Source organism: Protopterus annectens, chromosome 4.part0, assembly GCF_019279795.1.
Source record: "Protopterus annectens isolate FY-2018-M chromosome 4.part0, PAN1.0, whole genome shotgun sequence".
NCBI lineage: Eukaryota > Metazoa > Chordata > Ceratodontiformes > Protopteridae > Protopterus > Protopterus annectens.
In genome coordinates, this window is record NC_056733.1 from 1,312,444,639 (window position 1) to 1,312,469,818 (window position 25,180).

Below are 25,180 nucleotides of genomic sequence, written 5' to 3' on the forward strand. Positions count from 1 at the left end.
TGTAAACTCACTTCCATATGTCTCCGTTGCCATATAAGTCTCTGCAATTTATATAAATCATTCTCAAGGTCTCTCATAAGATTATTAAATTCATTCATATTCTCTACAGTACCTGTAGTAAATGATAACAATGGATGTTGTAGCTCCAAATTTAGAAGTGGATTATTTTGTTGTTCAAAAATGTTGATCTGAAGTAGGAGAGATTTTGTTGTCTGCAACTCAGGGGTTATGGATCCGAGAATGGACATGGTTTTGGCATGGTTTTCCAGCTATGGATCCGCTCCTCTCTCCCCTAATGCCCTGCTCTCCCCCTATGACCCCAGATCCCCAGATCTAGTTTAGTTGCCAGTGGCCAGTGACCTTTCTACAGCTCTGAGCCTACAGCTAAGTGGGATTTTATTATTTTTTATATTTTTTGACAGTTTGTGTGAAGTCCATCCACCAGGAAAGTTTACCGCAGCAAGTGGAAAGCAGTTCTCCTTGGCGAGCGGCGGCAAGGTCTAAACCTTCACACAGTTCCCTCTCTGTGCTTGACTTTAAACCACTCTTTTTATGATGGTGCCAGCAGGTTCCACACGGTCAAACATGCAATTCAATTTTTCATTATATCATACACCAGTCCCACTCCAGTCCTCCTGATGTGTATTGTTGTGTAATTTCCCAAAAGGTACTTTCTTTTCAGGCCCCTGTTTCCATCTCTGGTATAAGTCCATTTTGTTAGGATTGTAGTCTAGTTGTATAGATGGTATATCCATCATGTGGCTACTGCGATAACTAAAAAATAAAACCAAATATTCCAGAAGATAGTATCGCTGTAGCCCAGAGGTCCAAATCAAGAAATTGAGATACAATATATAAAACAGACAGGATAGGACCACCATGATGTAAAGCATAAAATGAGGATTTATTTCATATAACAAAAGATAAGCACTTTCGTGTGCTAACAAAACACGCTTCTTCAGAATAATTTAATTGTCTGAGATGTGGAGTTTGAGCCAAGTTTTGGTGAGTATAAGTATGTCAAGTGAATACTGGGCGATCCACGAGTGAAATTCACTGACTTTGTTGGGAATGCCATGAATATTCTATGAGTATTTATTGAGGGACTTGGTAGAAAACGTGGGGTGTGGGAGGGATGGGTGTGAGGAAGGTGTAAGAAAGGGAGAAGAGAGAGGGGACAGGGCTGGGGTGAATATCTCCAGGTAAGAATAAGCATTTTGTGATGTTTATAAGTGTAGGAATTGTAATGCTGAAGGTGTAATATTTTTCCTTGGTTTTTGAGAAGGTGTGAGAGGTGGAGGACTAACTTGAATGTGTGAATGTATGGGTTAGATGGGTTGAATAGATAGAGTATTACAGAGATGGTATGGGGTTTTTCCAAATTATTTATTTATTTAACATTTGTTTACTGGGAAAGTCCAACTTGGAACAAAGCCAATTTTCAGCTGAGGCCCTGGAAGAAACCATCCAGACGCATGGCTTTTGTAAGTGAGTAAGTTAGTGTTGAGGGTAGGTTTATGGGATATATTTCAGTCTGATAGGAGGACAGGTGATAGAGTAGAAGAAGAGGAGTGGGGAGACAGATGAGGAACATTGTTAGGGTTAGGGAGAGAATGATAAGGAATGATCACCTCTTAGTTTGGTTTTATGTTCCATTGTTTTGTGGTGATCATCTGTAGCAGAGATGTCTCATTTTCCAGAATATACATAACTTTTTCATACCTTACTGATGATACACATTTTGTCTGTGCTGATTTCTAGTCCTGTGTACTGGGTAAGTATGCTTGGGTTAGGGAGCTTTTCTGTAATTTTGTTATGCTTTTTCTTATTTTTTGGCAGGGTCCTTAAGTTGCATATAATAAGAACACAGTTTCCTTACTAGATCATTATTCTTGTACTTTTGTCTAGTACACATTGTTTCTGTAACCTTTTTATCCTTTTGCTGCCAACCATCAAGCCACTGTCTTGGTTTCCCATGTGAATGGCAACCATTACAGAGGCAGCCATGAGAGGCATGTATTTTGCAAGCCTTAACCCCATCACCTGATTGTGATGTGCTTGCCTGTATCACATCTGAAACTGCTTATGCACCTCTATCCTATACATGTGCACTCATTTACATACATGGACTAGGACTACCGTCACCAGCTTGGGTAGCCACAGTGCATGCCCATCCTATAACTGGCATCCTCCATTCCATGGTATGGCTCTTCAGCCTTTATACTGGAATGGCAGACAGCTGGCAATAGACCATCACGCCCTTGTTCCTGTATAGGTAAGAAATAGCTGCTGATTTCACATCCTGTACTGTACACTGTTTTATGCATCTGAGCTGCTATTTAAAATAAGGTGATATGGGATGCAGTCAGGGCTTATCTCTCTGTGTCACAGAGTAGTCAGGCACAGCATTTTTTTTTTGCAGACACTGCTGCCATAAAAAGTTAGACTGATTCATTTCACATTTTCTTTTATGTCTTCCCTGTCTCTCCTTAATGGTGCATTGACTGGTTTCCATTTAACTCTCCATCTATTTTCTGCTCAAAACCACTTGCTATTATGGTGAACCCATTTTGGAATACATGAAATTCTATTTTATGTTCTTACAGAACTGCTATAGCCATATCAGTATGCAGCACACAGTACTCAGAATACTCCACTAATTAGATATAAACAAACTAAACGTGTCTTCCTGTGCACCCCAAGATATGCCTACTTATTTATATACTGGCTTCTGACAATCATTTTCCACCATAAATTAATATCCAGTGTTGCTTTGCATGATCAGGTGAAAGTATATCATCTGTTATGGAGTAGCACTTCACCTTTTTCTTTGCAAGGTGCAGTACCTTGCATAAAATGAAAATAATGTATATTATTATACTATTCTAGCTGCTTTTTTCAGTGATTGCCTTGTCCTCCCCTCGATACCTTGCATATCTATGTGTTGTAGATCTTAATATCTTCTACAAAGAAATGTATTTTTTCCTCTATTCTTCTTGCAATGTCATTTACATGCATATCAATGTGGTTTCATCCCTTTACTGAGGTCTACAAGATTATCTAAGTAAGTATTCTTTCTTAATAATGTACACTTTCAAGCACTAACCAATTTGATCTGATATGCTAGCCTTTTACTCACGTGACTGATGAGCCTACTTTACAACTGGCCTCTGTCCAAAGATCCACCATGTATGTGGTTTGGCTTTGAATCGGCAGCCCCTCAGAATAAAATAGAATAACCCACTATTAATTTAAGTCCATCACTAAACCTAAGATGTTAGTAATGCAAGTGAAAATTAGTTCATCATTAATGTGTCTGTCTCCAGTCTAGTTCTAAATAAAAATAATTGAATCATACAAATGTGAATATTATTAAACAACAGCTGAACAACTCATGACTTGCCAGCATCACATCATTTGTTCCATGCAAAATTTCTACACAATGCTGTCAGTATGGCTCCTATATTAAAGGAAAACAAAGCTTCTTTGTCAAACTATACTGGTACTGAAAATACTTGTCATCATTTTACTGGGTACAAATGTTGCATTTACTTACTGCAAACCAAACTACATGTACTAATGATTTGCTCTCAGACTGCATTATTTTGTGCTTTTATCTTTGTGGTTGTGTAGTGCTTACTACAAATGCAGTAAATCTGGACATCTGTCAGCACTTAACAATGACTGAGCCTCAATACAATCCAAGAGTCAAAGTCACATTTAAAGCACCAAAATGGCATTATGTGCTACATTAACACTACAAGAAGCTAGAATGTATCATCTGAATTCAGCAGTTTTGTTCATTAGTGCTTATGGTATAGTAATATATAGTTTTGGTACCAAATACTCTTTTGCTGCTCAAGGTAATAACATATGCTGGTTGTGATGAACCACCACTGCCAACCAGTAATCAAGGAGCATCAATCCTCACCAGTGGCAACAGTGGGGGGATGCTCACTGGGAGAATAACAGGTATACATACAGTATTTCCAGACGCAGCTCTCTGCATCAAGTGCAATTTCCCTTAGGAGCACATAGAGACCACAGTCTGTCTGGAACTGGTTTCTCACTCTTCCTCCAGATCCCCAGTAAGGCTCCCCACTGTCATTGCTATAGAGCTGAGATCTCAGCTGAATGACCAAGCCAAGACCCCCAGCACCATCTCTGTCCAACCAGTGCTTCATGTCCCTGCCCAAGTAGCTGACACACAAACTCTTTGAGGTTTGATTTATGCACCTACATACACCTGGGAAAGACTGCCACAGATTTACTAGCTATGCCCCCTTCTGCCCAGACTATAAGGTAGTTTTCACTGCCACCAGTCACTCCTGTCAGCTACCTTAAGGTCCTTAAAAAGGGTATCCAATCTCGCTATGTAATATTAACATTAACACAAATAGTAGTTTGACCAAGAGCAAAGCTATTAGGAGTGGCCCACACAGTGTCACCAAATAAGTATGCAAGTACTCTCAGAACTTAAATATCTCTACACAGATCAGCCACAATGAAAGGTTTAAATATATTTAATAATAAATAGTAAAAAAAAAAAACAAGACAATACTAAATAGATATTCACAGTGACAACAGAGTTCAAAACCACAGGACGTATTTAAAATAACATTGCAGTACAGGCTCACACAAATAAAAAAAAAACATCTAAGCTAAGCTTCACTATATTCATGACTGAATCTAAGAGAATTATACTATTCCCTAATAACTTACTTCTAGAGCAAGGCAGATGTACTAAATGGTTCTTGCTTTTGTTGCCAGGTCGAAGACAGAATGCAGAATACTCTTGTCTCAAAATAATATCTAAAATATTACTGCTGGGATAGCTTGCAGAATGACAACAGTTCTTGTCATTTGACTTCTGGTTCCCAGGCCAAACTCCCCACTGCTAGAAGCTGGCAGTATTTAGCATCTACCTGTAAAAATATCCAGACAAGGGCTTTTGCTAAGATCTTTGGCAGATGCTGTAAGTCATAAAAGAATTACATTCCTTCATGCTTCAAAAGTAGCAAATAGTTCACTTCAAACACAGTACAGAAAGCTTCCTAGTACAGATTCTATGTCTCTATCTGCATTGAAACCTGTCAGCTAGCCTATAAAGTAATTTAATTTCAGATATTTTTCTAAAGTTTACTGGACTGAGGTTAACCCTCAGTATTCCACTTTCCACTGTTAAAATATATACATTTAAACAGTTACAATAGTGCATGGAAATGTCTATTCTCTTGCAGTACGGCACACTGTGGATACATCCTAAACACATCACTTTACAAATACCTTTTCAAAACAAACATCTGTATAGAGTAGATTGATATACATGTGACATACAGTTCTAATATATTTGTAACACAAGCATCTTGTATAGATTAGCTTGATAGCCACAAATGGCATATATTTATTTACAAACTTCTAGCTAGCTGAGCTGGCCGTACCTCTTTTTGTCACACTGGTTACCAAGTTTTTTGTTTTGATAGCCCATGCTTTTATTACATCCTTGTGTCTTGCCCTGTGTTTTCCTCTACAAACTCTGCTGTTTGAATATTTAGAATGTTGTACAATGTTATGAATGAGTTAACGTTCTGTTTTACCCATTCATTCTCATATGATGCATTAGTTCAGGTCTTTAGCAAAAATGAGACGATCTGTTTTATTAGAAACCAAGGAAAAGACAATTGTGTTAAATTTTTTGCAGCACGCATGTTGATTAGGTGTTTGCCGGTGAATGGACACAAAGAATGTTATACAAGATAAGCATGTTTTATTATGGTTTATGGTTGAAATGCCCTGATAGGCAGCCAGTTTTCTGTTCTAATTTCTGAAAAAAGCTATATGACAAGAATCTTTAAGTCCTATTAATTTTTTTGTTCTTTATCAGCCATACAGCACATGCACCATTCTTTCTCTAGGTGGGGCGATTAAATCAGTGATTTGTTTTATGTCTTTTCCCTTGCAATAAAAATGTTGTCAAGAAAATATATAGAACCTCTATTTTTACTCATCAGCCAAAAATGTACCATCATATTCTTGAAATCTTTAATAATAAAATTCCACTAACAGACTTTGCTGACCATTTAAATTTATATTTTGCACTCCCTAAGACTGATTTGAGCAAAATCCCAGACTCAGTTAACAGCTTCTCAAAAGTTTCAAAGTATGAAATTAATCCCACAAAATCCCTGATTAGGAAATGAAATTAAAATGCTCCCTAAAGATATCCTTTGAACATAACCCAAAACTATTCATGAAGAATAACTTACTAAATATAGTGTATGGGCAGACATTGAACAGGATATCCAGAGAGAGGGAAAATTGAAAATATCCTTTCTTTCGAAAGCAGCAATTAAAACAATTTCAACTCAATGCAACAAACTTAACAGTTCAGAAAAACTTCTTTAAGAAACTAAATGTAGCCATAGCTAAGTTCATCTGGTATTTTAAGTCTGTCAGAATCAACTATCAGATGTTAATGTATCCTAAGGAAAAGGGAGAAGGCACTACCTGACTTTAACTTATATTATAACATAATATGTTCAAACAGGGTCATGCAAGTTGCTGAATATAATCCCAAAGGTAAAGAATGGTACCCACTATGGATTACATTGTGGTATGACTATATTAAAAACAGTGAAATCAATCCCAAAACTCTTGCATTTATAAACCAGAAAAATCTAAGTGATAGTACATTTCATAGCTTGTTAAAACATAGAATAATTAGATTTCAAAAAATTATGGAAGCACTAAACTTAACAAATATTTACATCCTGTTACAACCAATGCATCTGAATCCAAACCTCAGATTAAATAACGAGATGATAAACTTGGACAACTATCCGCTCATTACGAAATGCAATGTCTGGGATATTTACAGACATAGGAAAAAATCTTTAGAGGACACAAGGAATATCCTTAACCTTCCAAAAGGATATATTATAATGCTAAGGCAAATTACAGAGCTGTGTACTTCAGTAATAGGAGATTTTGAAGTAAATGATAAAGACATAAATATGTGCAACACATTATAGAACTTACTAACTTTAAGGAAAAATGCTATCTAGTACATATAGGCTAACAGTATCCCTTAGATATCAAACATCTATTTTGTATTCAAAATACTGGGTTGAAAAGCTCAAAGAAATTACTGAAAAGCAAAAATCTAAATCCATTCAATCAACATTAAAATTAATCTTTTTTTAAGAAACTCCTGTATACTCAACTAATGATAACTAACAATGCTTACTTTACGCCAGAAATAGTCAACAATTTCAATTCAGAAGTTTCACCAAACTGTCCAATCAATTACAAATAGCAGACCTATTCCATATCTTCTGGAGCAGTAAATGTACTTATAAATTATGGTACTCACCAAGAATCAAACTAGAAACTCTGGGATATCAAAAAAAACAAATTATCTTGGGAATTTGCAGCTTTGCATATCACCTCTAAAAAATTACCCATATTTAATCTGCATATTCTAATCACCCTCTTCTCTTTAGTAAAAGTGTATGTTACTCAGAACTGTTAAGCTCAAACAAATTGTCATGGGAGGGCTTCAGAAGTATGACAATAAAGTATATATCAGCACATAAACTGATAACGAATAACCAAAGGAAGCATTCCTGTTTTCTAAAATACTGGAGTCTTCTCCTGGATCATATTTTAAAAGAACAGAGAGACGAGAAAAGACAAATTAGTGTGACTCTAAATTGAAAATGGCATAAGACATATTCTTTCATGATTATGTGTCTAATCTAAACCTCATATGTAGCAGTTATAAAAAGTGTGTGAACTGTGACACAAATATTAATCAGAAGTTGACATTTATGTAGCACTTGTATATATTGTATATAGAGTATTATCTATGTTGCATATTTTGTTGTAACATTGAAAATTCCCTTGCAATAAGACGTACCTAAATATGACTGTAACTCTTGTACAATGTAACTGAATTGTGGCTATAAAATTACTGGAATTGAAATATGCAAACAAAACAACAGAAGAAGAAAAATACAAATATTTGAAAAAAAGTATTTATTTATTTATTTGTTGCATTTGTCTACCAAAGTCCACTGGGCTTAAAAGAGCCCATTTTCAGTGGAAGCCCAGGGAGAAAACCTCTGACAAGAACATAGATACAGAATATATTATAGCAATAACCCACGCCTGGGTGTGGGTAATGCTGGATTTACCCACAGTTGGTGTGGTTTGGTCCCGAGGGCGAAAAGCCAACCGTGGGTAAATACAGCATTACCCACACCCAGAAGTGGGTTATTGCTATTATACCATGACATTATTTAAGAAAAGAAACTATTACTAATAAACCCATTTAACATAGCGAGACAGTGTTTTAGAGTTATACTAATGGAAAAAGTCCGATCTTTTCCATTAGTATAACTCGATTTACAATGTGCACGCTGGCCAGTCAGCGTGCACGGTTTGGGGGGGTCATGGTATAATAAACATTAATTGGTACAGAAATAGATACAGTGCTTCAGAGAGTGATTACAGTAATATATACAGAATATATACATAAAAGCAGGAATTTTGTTGGCTGCCAGATGAATTCAATCAGAGAAGTATAAACAGAGATATATTAATCAGCATTATTGTACCAGTATCAACAAGTGATGAAAAATAATAATTGTGGAGAAAATATCTTCAGTTAGCAGTAGCAAAAAGCACAGGAATTAAGTCATCATATAAGGAGAAGGACAAGGTTAGGTTATAGAGCAGGTACATAGCCAGGAGGAGTTGAGATGATTTTTTTATTATTTGTTTGAATGTCATGGTGCTGCCTGTGCTTCTTATAGAAGGTGGAAGTTAGTTCCATAGTTTGGTGATGGCGAAGGAATAGAGGAGTTGACCTGTAGGTAAGGTGAACTTTTCTACTTTTAGAAGTAGATGATTTTCAGAACTTCGCTGCCTGTTGAGCTGGTATTTGGCAAGTAGTGTTGAGAGAGTAGGACAGTCTCTGGGTCTGTAGATTATTTTGTGTGCTGTTGTTAGTTGGGTGAATGAGATATGGTGGGGGAGTTCCAGTCAGCCTAACTGTTTCAGTGAGTTACAGTGAAAGGATAAGAATTTGGCCTTGGTGGCAAATTTGGCTATTCTGTTGTAACACATTTCTAGTTTGGATTTTGCAGAAGTTTGGATATTAGTGAGGAGACGAGCACCATAAAGGAGAGAGGGCAATAAAAAGGTGGTTGCAAGGGTTTGTCTAGTAGAGAGGCTAAGAAAGCATTGGTGCCTGTAGAGCACACCAAGCTTTTGGTATGTTTTTTTTGATGTTATTGTTTATGTGTAGGTCAAAGTTAAGGTTTTCATCTATAATAATGCCTAGTAGTTTAGTGTGTGGGACAACTTCTATAGTGTTATTGTCTTAGGCTTGTAGAGTGAAGAGTTTTTTTTTTTTTATCTAGGGGAGTGGTTTCCTTATTGGTAAAAAGTACTACTTTAGTTTTTTTTTTTGGATTTAAGGCAAGATGATTGTTAAGCATCCAAGATTCAGTTGAGGTGAGGGCATTCTGGGTGGTTTGCTGGAATTCAGAGCTGGAATTTCCAGTGCATTTTACTGTAGAGTTGTCAGCATACTGGATTACTGAGCACTGTGGGAGAGTGGAATGAAAGTTGTTAATAAACATGCTAAATAAAATAGGACCAAGTATGGAACCTTGTGGCACCCCTGTGGAAGTATTGAGGAAGGGAGAGTAAGACTGTTGCTATTTGGTGGATTGTTGCCTATTGGAGAGAGAGATATTGAACCATTGTAGGGTAGGCAGGGAAATGTGGAGGGTGGATAGTATAGAGAGGAGGATGGTGTGGGGAATGGTATTGAAAGCTTTGTAGAGGTGTAGGAAAAGAGAAGCAATTATTTTGCCAGAATCCTGTGCCCAGTTAACTGTATCAAGGAAGGAGAGGAGGGTAGCAGTGGTGCTGTGTCCTGGTCTGAAACCATGCTGAGTGGGAGATAGAATTTGGTTTTCAAGCAGGTGGTTGAGGAGCTGGGCATGGATGCATTTTTCCAGTAATTTAGAGAGATGTGATAAAATTGCTATGGGCTGAAAGTTTGTGGTGTCTGTGTTGGTGCTGTCTTTGTGTAAGGGGAGAATGAATGCTTTTTTCCAGATGTCTGGGACTAGATGTTCTTTAATTAATCTGTTAGTGAGTATGTGGATGGGATAAGCTATAGAGTTTGCATCTAGCTGCAGGAAGTGTAGGGGTAGAGTGTTTTACCTTATGTAAATGTTTTTTTTACTGTGGCAGTAGTTATGGAGGAGAGTTTTAGGTTGGAGTTGAGGGTAAGGTTGTTTTCTGGTATGATCTGGTCATCAGCTGTCTTGCCGATGGTGGTGGTGCTAACTGTAGGAAAGGTGGTGGTTAGGTTAGCTAGATTTTATCTCTTGTGGACATGACTTCTTTGGTGGATTTTGAGAGCCAGCTTGCATGGTTGTTATATTTGTTTTTGGCAGGTGGGTGCTTGCCTATTTAAGATGTCTAGGAACATTAAGTTAAAGAATTCAACAGCTCATTGTAGTAGGGATATATGAGGGGTTCCCAATTTACTTTAGCTAAGGTTTCATTAAATATGGATGGTTGGAACTTAGTCAAATTTCTGGTTGATTTGTATTGGTGTTATCCTGGGGATGGGATAGATTTGCTTAGGATATAGGCTTGGGTGGTGGTTGCTACTGGAATTGGGTAGTATGCCTGCAGTGGTGATATTGTTAGGGTTGGACACTAATATCCAGTCTATTGTGGAGCCCCAATTGTTATTTTTCTGGAGTCTGGTAATGTCTTGAATTAGTTGGGAGAAGTTGTAAAGGTTTAACTCCACTTTCCTTAGTATTTTAAATTCTGTGGCACCCCTTAGAACAGTCCACATAAAGTCTAACATAGTCCCATGGCTGACTGTAAACACACGTGCACTACTAAAAAAATAAAGACAGAGCATGGAAAATTTGGACTAAAACTAAACATCAACCAGACCTCCAGAAATATAAAGAACTTAGAAATCTTGCCAAAAATCACATAAATAAAGATAAGAAAAGCTTCTATAATAATCCATCTTCTACGTTTAAATCCAACCCTAAAAAGTTCTGGCACTCTGTAAATCAAATACTATACCCAGGTACGGCAAGCCTCCCCTAACTCTCATCCTGACAAAACACATGAGGAAACTGCCTCCATATTTAACAACTACTTTATAGACTCAATATCCAAATTACTAAATCAAGACACAAACCATCCCACCAACAATAATAGACCTAATAGCTCAAATTCTTCCATCAGTAGTAACCCCACCACTACATTCTCCCTCAAATCTGTCTCCACTAACTATATTAAAACTCTACTATCTAAATTAAAACCATGCTCCACATCCAGAGACAATATTTCCTCCGCATTCCTTCAGGTTGCTGCTGATGTTCTTGCTTTCCCAGTTTCTATTCTAATAAACTGCTCTATTACGGAATCCACAGTCCCTTCCATCTGGAAGCAATTTTACTCCCTTCCAATACACAAAGGAGGAAACTCTACAGATATAACTAGTTTTAGACCCATACCCATACTCTCACCACTCTCCAAAATTCTGGAAAAATGTATACACAATCAAGTCTTACACTATCTTCTGCAAGAAAATCTACTCACACCTACCCAACATGGCTTTCATCCCATGCACAGCACTACTACAGCTCTCCTGTCTTTCCTAAACTCTGTATCACTAGCTAGAGACAGTTAACAAACTTATTTCCTGTCTCTTCATTGACCTCTCTAAAGCCTTTGATGCAGTCTCTCATAAACTTCTTCTCTAAACTAGCAAACTTACACTTCTCTCCATCCACCATATCTTCAAAAAATGCCTGGAACACACCAATAAGTGCCAATGACTGCCAGAAATAATCCACAGTTTATTGTCATAAAACACGAACACGAACGCGAACTGGAACAACAAGCAGACTAGCAAACAGACGAAAATGTAGCATACAGAGTTGGAGTTAAGCGCTTTCAACCATTACTGGTCTTCATCAGAACTACTACTTTCAAGTTTATCTGCTACTTAAATAAACTTTATGGCGCCAAAACTGCTCATTCCATTTTAAAGTCATACTAACACATTATAAAACAAGTAAATAAATAAATAACAAACTAAATGACTACATAAGTGTCTCCTAACCATAATATTCTCAGTTCATGAAGCAACTACACATAAAAAGTTGCTCATCAATAAAATACAATACCATAATTAAATACAAACATATGTGTGCGTACGCGTAATATGTAAAGAATATAATGTACAAACATCAACAAACCTATTAATATTTAAAAATGTATTATATATATATATATATATATATATATATATATATATATATATATATATATAAGGAATTTTTTATATAAGTATATATTTATGATAGTAAAATGTGTATATTTATGTGCAGATAAATTTGTTTATATATTTATTACAAATTATTTATTTAAAATTTTTTAGAAATTTTTATTAAAAGTTGTTTAGATGAATTATCTAACCAAATACTTTATAATATACAATAATTAAATAGATAGATAAATAACTAGATATTTAAGTAGTAATAATAGTAACTATAATAGCAACAAGGACAACAAGGATGGAAATGTACTTATATTGTTGAATGAAAATACTACTTAAATATCTAGTTATTTATCTATCTATTTAATTATTGTATATTATAAAGTATTTGGTTAGATAATTCATCTAAACAACTTTTAATAAAAATTTCTAAAAAATTTTAAATAAATAATTTGTAATAAATATATAAACAAATTTATCTGCACATAAATATACACATTTTACTATCATAAATATATACTTATGTAAAAAATTCCTTATATATATATATAATAAATTTTTAAATATTAATAGGTTTGTTGATGTTTGTACATTATATTGTTTACATATTACGCATACGCACATGTACGTTTGTATTTAATTATGGTATTGTATTTTATTGATGAGCAACTTTTTATGTGTAGTTGCTTCATGAACTGAGAATATTATGGGTAGGAGACACTTATGTAGTCATTTAGTTTGTTATTTATTTATTTACTTGTTTTATAATGTGTTAGTATGACTTTAAAATGGAATGGGCAGTTTTGGCGCCATAAAGTTTATTTAAGTAGCAGATAAACTTGAAAGTAGTAGTTCTGATGAAGACCAGTAATGGTTGAAAGCGCTTAACTCCAACTCTGTATGCTACATTTTCATCTGTTTGCTAGTCTGCTTGTTGTTCCAGTTCGTGTTCGTGTTCGTGTTTTATGACAATAAACTGTGGATTATTTCTGGCAGTCGTTGGCACTTATTGGTGTGTTCCAGGCATTTTTTGGAGGTATTGTGAAGTGGTTTTTTTCTGATCCACCATATCTTGGTTTAACAGCTATCTCTCTGATAGACTCCAATCAGTCAAATGGCTCTCAGCTTTCTCCCCTCTTCTTCCTGTTAAAACGGGTGTTCCACAAAGCTCCATCCTTGGGCCTCTTCTTTTTAACATCTTTACCAACCTTCTCTACTCTTCCTGTCCTGGATCCTCACTGATACAATATGCAGATAATTCTACACTTATCACAAACCCTGTTTCTGTCCAACTCTCATCGCTAATCTCTTATTACCTACCCACTAGATTACTTCGCAGTTCTGAACAAGGCCTACCAAAAATCTACAAACCAAGGATCAAAATGGGTCACCTAGTCTATAGCTTTAACCCTTCCAAGGCCTGGAATAACCTACCACTAGATATAAGATCCCTTGAACATCCCAATCAATTCAAAACTGCCACAAAAAAATACCTTCATGAAAAATGGACTTGCCAATGTGATTATCCCACGTAAACACTCCCCTATAACTTTTTACTTCTCTTCTTTCTTCCTTCCCTTCAATAAACAAACTTACTGCTTTATCTTCTCCTCTTGGTACATCACTGTACAAACATAACTAGTAAAATATTTCAGTTATATAACTATTGCATTATTATGTATATAATATGTAATTATAAATGTATCCCTCTGATGAATGTATTTCTATGTATTTCACTTGCCACAGTTTAATGTATGACACTGTAATGCAATAATGTGTGGTACTGATGAATGTAATGTGTGACACTGTAATGCAGTAATCTGTGGTACTGATGAATGTATTTTTATATGTATTTAATATGTAAAATTTCTATTTTCTGTTGGAGCTTTTCTCCTCAGGCCTCCGCTGAAAATGGGCATTTATAGCCCAGTCGGACAAACCTGGCCAACAAATATAAAATGAATAAACAGATAAATTTATGTTTTTCGATGGGTTCTTTTGGGCAATGTCTAGCCAATCAATGTTTACATCACCTAGGATGATGGTTTCATTATCTATGTTTTGGGATGTCCAGGAAAGTATGCTCTCTAATATTGGTATGTTGTTTCCTGGAGGAATACTGATGTCTTTCGGCTTTTCCAGTTAGGGGTTGCCACAGCAGAATTCCGGTCTGCTAATGATTGGCAGTGGATTTTTACAGTGCTGAGTTGCCAGCCCGATGCCCAACCTTCAAAGAAGGCACACCCATTCACGCACGCATCTACCTGCACGTCTTTAAATGTCACTCAACAAAAGGAGCTCCAGCTGAGAATCGAATGGGAGAACGTCTTGCTGTGAGGCAACAATGCTAACTGCTGCACCACCGCGCCACTTGTTTCCTGGAGGAATATACAGAGCAATTATGCAAATTATTTTATGATTGTTAAGTTTTAATATAGAGATTAATACTTTGGCTGGGGAGAAGTTAGGTGTTGGTTTTGAGTAGGGAATTAAAGTATATTTGCTAGGAAAGAGTATTGCTACTACCCCTCCTCTCATGTGGGGCCGATCTGCATATGTGCTGCCTAGAAAATATATTTACATACATGCTGCCTAGAAAAATATATATTTACAATGTATGCTGCTTAGAAAAATGTGCATTTAAACATTCAGACATATATAAGTTGTGTGGTCAGATATATAAAGAAATGTGTGCTTTAGACAGGAATAAATGTGCTCAAATCTATATAGTATGAAATGTAATGCATTTAATTCTGTTTTACTAGAATAATAGTAGAAATAAACTTGCATATTATTGCTTGAAGCACAAGCTGCAGTGTAATCAGAAATTTGGCCTTGGCAGCGTTCAAGCGCAGCCTGGCTCATGTCTTTCAAGTAAAGATTATTTTGCAAAGTTAGAAAATAATAAATCTGCCTGCATGCATATCTTCTTCCTGCTTCCACCAGAAGAATAGCCTTGTGCGCACTATCAGAGATAGTGTCCAGCTGGCGAGCAAGGAACAAAGGAAGGCATTTTAAGAAGAGACATTCACCCATTGTAATCGAACTAATCTAAGAGCCTTGAATTGGCTACATCCTCAGAAGGACATTGTGACCGACCAGGTGCTTTGCAAGGCTGTAATATTCTCATGGGAAAAAGATTTTTGAAAAGCACTATCTCAGCACTTTTTCATAAGTTACTATGATGTAAAGACCCTGTCACTGACCACGTCAGTGAGGTGGGCAAAAGCTGATTGTAAATGATATAAAATGGCAAACACTGCACAAATAAAGCAGTCAAAATTCTGTACAACTTTGTGTATGTTTTTTTGCCTCCTAATGTACATTAGATACTTGAGTCCTCCTGCATTATTGTTTGTTATTGATTGACATTGTTCTTGAATGATTTTTACAGTCTGATTCTAACAAATTTATTTAACATTTTGGTCCTAATCGTGCCGGAATTCCCTTGGTAAGCTGCAGGTCACAGAGTGCATGAGTGCTAATAAATCTGCGCAGGAGAAGCTGCCGAAAAAAATGGTTCTTCTTAAAGTGAAAAGACCTCCGACTGAATTGTTGTGTGTAAAGAGGCTGTCCACTTTCTGATCTGTGGCTGAAAAGCGGAAGACTGGGCCCCAAGGAAAAAAACAGTCAAGGCAGGAGGCTCAGGTAAGAAGAATTTCCCTCTTTGTCTTTGTTTTAGATCAGGGACCAGGTTACACTGTGCTATTGCTAAGGTTTGTGATAGCAGGGAGAGAGAGAGTCAAGTATTGTATCTTGAGTCATAGATCAGGGAATAACAAAGCAAAGTAAACAGTCATTCTAGACACTACTGTGGATATGGGGAAATAAGATACCACGTGGTACAAGAGAAGGGTTACGTAACAGTCTTTTTAAGACATGAAAAATCAGTGCACTAAGAGATCACGAGATCCGCCCCTAACGGATAATGTGAAGCATATGCAATTACAGTAAGCAGATAATGTGAGATATTTTGCAAAATGTGTTAACAACTATAAATTTGATAGTAAACTAGATAAACTTTCACTAGTTAAACTCCTTAAACAAGCTTTAATCTGATGCAGGGCGTCAGGCAAAAGAAAAACAGCACCAACTAGGCATACCTCAAGCACATAGGTGGATTGAGGAAGCAAATTGTAAAAAAAAACAAAAGCTTAAATTCTGAAACATTTTTAGACAACAGAGTAAAAGGTCTGACAGACAGAATCTCTGAAAATTGAAAACTTAGAGCAGACTGGACTTGCATTAATTAATGCATACAACAGGAAAATGAGACAGTAGATGGATATTATGCTAGATTATTAAAATGCTTAAAACAACAATTAAAAAAATATATTTTTAAAAGGTTGCATTGCCTCTGTTAGTAGTTTTATTACAAGGCATATGATAAATCACTGAACAAGCAGGCTGCAAGCCTTACTTGAGTATGCTAGACGTACTGAAAGACACCTTAATAGTAAAAAGAAAAAAAAGGCACAAGTCTTCACTGCTGAAGACGGAGCTGAAGTATTTGTATTACAGTCAGGTAAAAAGGGCATCTAGCTAGGGACTATAAACAAAATAAGAAAGCAATGACAGAAGATAAAGGAAATGTGGACTGGCTATATGATAGTGATAATAACCAAAAATCATCAGGAAAGGTTAATAAACAAAAAGAAAATGTGAATGTAGTAGAGGGAATAGAGGAAGTACAAACAGATGTAGAGGATAAAATGAAAATAAAATTTTAGATTTAGTATTGTTGAGCCTGGAGCTCTACCTAGCAAATACAAAACCAGAAGTAACACTTCTGGTGGAGGGAAGAAAGGTCAAATTCCTGTGTGACTCAGGAGCCGTCACGGACTTTGATACACCCTCCAAGTTACCAAAACATTCTGAATCACCTGATTATATATTAGTAAAAGCAGCAAATGGACAGCTATACAGGGAACCACTTTCCCATAATATAGCAATAACTGACCCTGTTTCAGGTATGACTCAGAAAAGTAAAATTGTAGTTTCTGCAAAAATATCCAGTAAACTTACTGGGAAGAGACCTTGTGCAGATATTTGGCATAGCAGTAGTTCCTACCATGCAGGGTATGGAAGCACAAAAACAAATGGATGCTCTTGTGGTGTGATCAGAGGGTAAAGCCTATTATTGGTACAGCCAGGACCTAGTTATGATTGGTCCAGGGGCAGTAACCAAAGAACTGATAAACGTAGCCATCAGTAAGGTGCCCTCCCTTGACACTGATCAGCAGCACTTGTTACATTGTACTCCATACTACTGTAGCACACCAGGACCTAATAAGGAATATAAGTAAGAATCCTGCTGACAAATTAATATTACAAACTTTATGCTGAAATACTGAGAGAAACAGTGTAGTAAGCTGTTCATTACCTCAGGAGTTCATGAGATTATATAAGTCCAATAGACTGCCACATGTCAGCTTGACAAAAAACAAAAGTGTTAAATGGGCAGACTTAAAAAAAAGGTAACAAAATGGGAAAACAGACTGATTTAAAAATGTCAGGACAAGGGATATAAAAACAAAACTGAATTGGTTAACACAGACACACACAGCTGTACACTTGCAATCTAGTAAGGACAGCTGATTAGCATTTTTATTAAAAGAAAAAGAAAAGGCCTTGTGTAAAATTTCAACAACTCTGTGGTCAACAGGCAAGTTAAATGTAGGGCTTATTCAAGCAACAGGACCAGTTACAATTACCCCAAAGTCAGCTTTTAGACCACAGAAAAGACAATACATTTTGGAAAAGAATGCAAAAGTAAAAATTAAGCCTATAATAAGCAGCATTACTCAAAAAAGGAGTACTGGTAGAATCTCCTGATTCACCATGTGATACACCCCTATTTCCTGTTAAAAAGCAAACGGGGAATGGCAGATGGTACAAGATTTATAAGCTGTAAATAATGCAGTAATACCTAAAGCACCCACGGTGCCAGACCCACATACCTTGTTAAATGATTTAAAGCCACAACAGAAGTATTTTACTGTGGTAGATATAAGCAATGCTTTCTTTTCAATACCTATACATCCTGATAGTCAATATTGGTTTGCATTCACATTTCAGGGTAAAAGGTATGCATATACTCGACTACCACAGGGATATTGTGAGAGGGCAATAATATTTGCACAAAAAATGGCTAGCAACCTGGCAGGGTCTACCCCACCAGAAAGTAGTCAAATTTTACTTTATGTAAATGACATCTTGCTAGCAGCACCCAGCAGCAGTGCAGGGTGAATACAGTAGCATTGTTAAAATTTCTATTAATACAAGGACACAAAGTAAACAAAAGTAAGTTACAACTTTGGGAAAAAAACACAGGCTAGATACCTGGGATATGTGATATTCAATAAAGGTAAAATACTAGATAAGGGGAAAGAAAAAAGGAAAAAAAAAAACAGCAATTTTGCAAGCACCCAAACCAACAACTAAAAAAGAAATGATGTCTTTTCTTAGGTACAACTAATTTTTGTTGGAACTGGGTACCAAATTATTTTACAATGAAAAACAAAAAGCAGAAATGGCTTTCTGCAGGTTGAAGCAGTTAATAGCTTCTTCATTAGTTTTAAGACTTCCAAGTTATCACAAACGTTTTTTTTTTTTTTTATTAGACCATAGATTGTAAGCAATGGTACATGACATCAGCATTAAAGCAACAACATGGGGATAAGCAATGCCCCATAGCTTACTATTCATCACAGTTAGACCCAGTGGTGCAATCTTTGCCTCACTGTGTACAAGCAGTAGTTGCAGCAGCAATGGCAGTACAGGCTTCAGCCTCAGTGGTGTTATTCCACCCTCTCACATTGAGAATGCCTCATGCAGTTGCAATAATTCTGCTACAAGAAAAAGTTGCATACCTTTCTCCTGCTAGACATCTTTCATGTATGACCATACTGCTGAGTCAACCTCATATAAACAGTTAGCTTTACCTAGACAGGATCTTACAAATATGCCCTTGGATGATGCTGAGATGACATATTACATAGATGGCTCATGCAGAAGGGGTCCTACAGGGAAAAATCTGGTGGGGTATGCAGTAGTTACAGACACTAAAAATTTAGAAGCACAAACTTTGCCACACAACTTGTATGCTCAAGCAGCAGAACTGGTAGTTTTGACAGGAGCATGTATTTTAATAAAAGGCAAAAAAAAGTAAACATATATACTGATAATCAGTATGCTTTTTCTACAGTGCATGTGTTTGCACAATAATAAAGAAAATAAAGGGATGATTACATCCAGTAAAAAACCTATTAATCATGCGCAATTATTTTGGAGCTATTAGAATCTATTCAGTTGCCTACCAAAGTAGCTATTTGTAAATGTGTAGCTCATACAAAACAACAGGATAAGATTTCAAAAGGTAATGCACGAGCTGATGCAGCTGCAAAGCAAGCAGCCTCAGACTCAGAAACTTTATTTTTAAATGAAAAATTACAACCCTTTGAGATTTTAGATTTAGACATGTTAAAAACAATGCAAATGCTTACTACAAAAGCAGAAAAACAAAACTGGGTAAAACAAGGTGCAATTTTTGAGAATGGACTGTACATTTCCAAAGGGAAAAAAACAACAATATTACCGTCTAATTTATTTAAATATGCAGCTTTGTTGAGCCATGGGCAGAGCCATGTCTCAACAGGGGGGATGGTACAGTTAGTAAATAAAATATTCCAAACATATGGATACATAAATTATACAATAAAATTTTGTGCAGCTTGTCATACTTGTAACAAGCACCATGCACAAGGAGCATTTAAAACAAGCAAGGAGTTTCCTACACCACCATATCCATTCCATACTATTTGTATGGACTCCATAGAGTTGAATAAATGTGAAGGAAAGAAATACTGTTTAGTGATCATAGATATGTTTTCAAAATGGGTAGAAGCTTTTCCAACCAGGAATCCGAATGCAGCAACAGTGGCAAAGGCCCTAGTAAAGGAAATAATTCCTAGATTTGGCATACCGGAAAGAATCTATAGTGGCAATGGGACACATTTTGTCAATCAGACAATTCAACAACTTGGGAGATTTTTTTGGGATTTCCTTAAGGAATCACTGTGCTTACCACCCACAGTCAGCAGGACTGGTGGAGAGGTACAATGGGATTTTAAAAAAAAAAAAAAAAAAAACAAGTTAAGAAAGTTAATGAGTGAGACTCAGAAGAATTGAATTTGCTGTTTACCTCTAGCATTGCTGAGCATGAAAACAGTAACAAATGTAAAGGGTTTGATCCCCTTTAAAGTAGTATTTGGAAGGGCATATTATGTGCCTCAGTAAAAAGCCCTCATGCCTGCAGAGCTGGAGGCTGACGGTTCACTAGCTAATTATATAAAGAAACTGTTATAAATAAATCTGTTCTGCAGTTTAACTCTTTTTCAGACAAAAGAACTTTCAGCTGAATAAAAACTTTGTGACTGATACACAAGGGCAAAATGGCCAAGAGTAAAGAAAACAAAAAGCAGAGCAACCCAAGAACTATTGCATAATTATTTTAACTGTGTATTTGTTAACTATAAGTGTGACAATTTTTCTCTTATTGTGGTTTTTCCTGCACTCAACCACACAAGTGAAAGTGAGAAGACGTGATGAACTGTTTATAGACTGGCATCCAAATTTTAACACGTACCTGGCCATGAAGCAAGTGTATACAGAAACTATGCACATTTCAAATTGCTGAGTTTGTACAGCTATACCAACAACATATAATAGACTTTAACGTCCTCTGTCCCTCTGGGGATAAAATGAGACTTTGGAAAGTTTTTATACAGAAACTGTGAGATCACAGGACAAAATTGCTTTATTTTTACCTGTCACACAAAAAGGAGTTGTATGTTTCTATAAAAGTGATACCCTCCAGGTGGGCTGGAGTAATGGTAATATAACAATGTCTTATAAATGTTACATTAAAGTCAAAAGTGGGGGTACTGTTTGTAATACTAACCATGATTCATATCTGAGTTCAATGAAAACTACATTAAATGCAGTATGTGACAATCCAGTCTTAACTAAGCAATTGTCTATTAAGAATAGAAAAATGTTTCATGCAGGGATAACACGATCAGTACCAAAGTAATGATTTTATTTGTGGGAAAAAGGCATATAAATGGTTACCTGAGAATTGGTCCGCAGTTGTTTTTGGGTTATCTGGTTTCAGCAATAAGACATACTGCAGAATTACCTTTGGGTAAGATACAAACGTAAGGAAAACAGCTCGAGAATCTGAAGGTCCAGTGAAAAAACCTGTGAATCCAGTTGGTAAAATCGAAGCTGGTTGAAAAGGCCATAATTCAGTGAAAGACAAAAGTAAATTGACTCATATGAACTTGGGCAACAGTGTTATATCCAGGGCAGGAATACCACCAGCCTATGGAGCAGTCAAATCGATCTGGGAGCTGAGGAAGCTGTCAAAAGTCATGAGCAATGCAACTTTTTCCACCCTAGAATTGGTGACTAATGAACTGAATGCAATAAAACTGTTGTGCTACAAAATCGAATGGCTCTTTACTTCACCCTAGTGGCAAGAGGTGGTACACGAAGAAAAATGCTGTGCATTCCAGACAACCAACATAAAATCAATGACCACCTAGAGGTAATTCAGCAAGTATCAGCAATGACTAAACCAGACCCAAACCCACTGACGAACTTTTTCCAGAATCTGTTTGGGGGGGGTGGGGTTCCATCCTATTAAACATTTAATTTTTGTGGGTATACTCCTAATAGGAGCATGTGTTTACTGTGAAATTCCCTGCATGAAAAGATTAATCAAAAATCTGTTGATATATCTGTTACTGAAACTTTTTACCAAAGTGTTAAAATTGAAAGATTAATTTCAGATGATACTTTTTCTGAAATATAAAACCAATGACTAGCTTAGCTGAAAGTCCTCAAAGGGAAAAGGCTAAGAAATGAAATGATACTGTTTATGTTTCAAATAGAATGAAATGCATTAACAGGAGGGAGAATGTTAGAAAAATACATATATTCACATATGTGCTGCCTAGAAAATATATTTACATACATGCTGCCTAGAAAAATATATATTTACAATGTATGCTGCTTAGAAAAATGTGCATTTAAACATTCAGACATATATAAGTTGTGTGGTCAGATATATAAAGAAATGTGTGCTTTAGACAGGAATAAATGTGCTCAAATCTATATAGTATGAAATGTAATGCATTTAATTCTGTTTTACTAGAATAATAGTAGAAATAAACTTGCATATTATTGCTTGAAGCACAAGCTGCAGTGTAATCAGAAATTTGGCCTTGGCAGCGTTCAAGCGCAGCCTGGCTCATGTCTTTCAAGTAAAGATTATTTTGCAAAGTTAGAAAATAATAAATCTGCCTGCATGCATATCTTCTTCCTGCTTCCACCAGAAGAATAGCCTTGTGCGCACTATCAGAGATAGTGTCCAGCTGGTGAGCAAGGAACAAAGGAAGGCATTTTAAGAAGAGACATTCACCCATTGTATTCGAACTAATCTAAGAGCCTTGAATTGGCTACATCCTCGGAAGGACATTGTGACCGACCAGGTGCTTTGCAAGGCTGTAATATTCTCATGGGAAAAAGATTTTTGAAAAGCACTATCTCAGCACTTTTTCATAAGTTACTATGATGTAAAGACCCTGTCACTGACCACGTCAGTGAGGTGGGCAAAAGCTGATTGTAAATGATATAAAATGGCAAACACTGCACAAATAAAGCAGTCAAAATTCTGTACAACTTTGTGTATGGTTTTTTGCCTCCTAATGTACATTAGATACTTGAGTCCTCCTGCATTATTGTTTGTTATTGATTGACATTGTTCTTGAATGATTTTTACAGTCTGATTCTAACAAATTTATTTAACAATTTTTATATGTATTTAATATGTAAAATTTCTATTTTCTGTTGGAGCTTTTCTCCTCAGGCCTCCGCTGAAAATGGGCATTTATAGCCCAGTCGGACAAACCTGGCCAACAAATATAAAATGAATAAACAGATAAATTTATGTTTTTCGATGGGTTCTTTTGGGCAATGTCTAGCCAATCAATGTTTACATCACCTAGGATGATGGTTTCATTATCTATGTTTTGGGATGTCCAGGAAAGTATGCTCTCTAATATTGGTATGTTGTTTCCTGGAGGAATACTGATGTCTTTCGGCTTTTCCAGTTAGGGGTTGCCACAGCAGAATTCCGGTCCGCTAATGATTGGCAGTGGATTTTTACAGTGCTGAGTTGCCAGCCCGATGCCCAACCTTCAAAGAAGGCACACCCATTCACGCACGCATCTACCTGCACGTCTTTAAATGTCACTCAACAAAAGGAGCTCCAGCTGAGAATCGAATGGGAGAACGTCTTGCTGTGAGGCAACAATGCTAACTGCTGCACCACCGCGCCACTTGTTTCCTGGAGGAATATACAGAGCAATTATGCAAATTATTTTATGATTGTTAAGTTTTAATATAGAGATTAATACTTCGGCTGGGGAGAAGTTAGGTGTTGGTTTTGAGTAGGGAATTAAAGTATATTTGCTAGGAAAGAGTATTGCTACTACCCCTCCTCTCATGTGGGGCCGATCTGCTCTTAGGCATGAGTAGTCTGGGGGGAGAAATTCTGTGTCTTTTACATATGATTTCAACCAGATTTTGGTAGCTGCTATAATATCGGGGTTGTTTTGTGAAATCCATGCCAAGAGTTCAGGTATCTTGTTTCTAAGGCTTTGGAGATTTATGGTTGATAGCATGAGAGATTTGCTAGGCTTGCTGGGGCAGGGGGTGGGGTGGGGTTGGGCCTATATTAGGTTGCATATCACCACACTGGAATATAATGCTTTGGCAAATTATGCGGGTTATACTTATCTTTTTTTTTCCTAAAAATGGTATAGTTGCTGGTGGTAGTGTGATAATGGAGGTGTCTTTGGAGAGGTAGAATTTTTACTTTGGATAGTACAGAAGTATTAGCTGCGAATAAGTTAGGGTGGATGTCTGAGTAACATGATAAATGTGGTTTATATGTGGTAGTTTTACAGGTCGGTGTAGAAGGTATGTTCGGTGTCTGGAAAGTTGTGATTATTGTTAGGAGAGAGAGTGTACATGAGAGAGGTGAGATCATAGTAATAGTAGTGATGGAAATGGTGGTTGAGTGCAGTGTGATAACAGAATGAATATGAGCAGAATAGCTGTAGTTTAGGGAATGGAGCACTATATGGCCTATTTAGAATGGGGGGGAGGTAGAGTAGTTAGGAGGTATGGTATGAGTGGGGGAATAATTATGGGGGTTGTGGGATAGGTAGAAGAAAGGTGTCAGGGGTCAGGTTAGGTATAAGGGGGGGGGCAGGGATGGGGGCAGGGTGGAGAGCGGAGTGAGCACAGCAAACAGAGCGAGCCTGGCCCCTGTAGGGACAATAGCTGAAAAACTATCAGGTTTAAGGTGAGTAATATGCTTAAGATATCAGTATCTAACAAAAGATTAATCTAAGTAGTGCTGGAATGCTTTAAATAAGTATCACTGTAAGCACACAAACAGGGTTGTTGGGCAGTTATAGAGAGAGCTGTGACTAGTATAGAGAGGATGATGAAAGTAAAAGCAAACATTTATTCATTTAAAGAGTGAAAGTGAATGTGAATGCTTAGGACTGGAAGACTGTGTGTGTGTGTGTGTGTGTGTGTGTGTGTGTGTGTGTGTGTGTGTGTGTGTGTGTGTGTGTGTGTGTGTGTGTGTGTGTGTGTGTGTGTGTGTGTGTTTGCATGTGTTTAAAGCTAATCTTTGTCAAGAAACATGCAGACCACAGTTTCATCATTCACTTTCTATTAAATCAGTCTATAACTGCAGTGCCTGTA